We start from the raw sequence: 326 nt of genomic DNA, 5'->3' as shown, positions 1-326 counted from the left end.
TTTCCACCAGAGGTTTCCACTGTGTTGGCAACAACCTTTGCATATAACAAACAGTCAAGTCATTCACGTTCAGTCAAATACAACAGCATAAAATGCTTTGAAAGGTTTATAGCCTAATCATAGTGTCAGTCTAGATATGAATCTGTCTATAGTCTTTATTTGAATGTATGCCTATAGAGGCCTTATGTTTCAGTGTTTTGAAATGTAAATTAAAAAGTAGGCCTTGCAGTACAGAAATTGTCAGACACAATTAGGTTTAACGACCTAGGAATTGCATGTCTTTTCTTTGGGATTTATATAAACAAATATGGATACGTTGGTTCACA

The sequence above is a fragment of the Salvelinus fontinalis genome, chromosome 30 (genome assembly GCF_029448725.1).
Source record: "Salvelinus fontinalis isolate EN_2023a chromosome 30, ASM2944872v1, whole genome shotgun sequence".
NCBI lineage: Eukaryota > Metazoa > Chordata > Actinopteri > Salmoniformes > Salmonidae > Salvelinus > Salvelinus fontinalis.
This window is presented reverse-complemented; position numbering follows the sequence as displayed.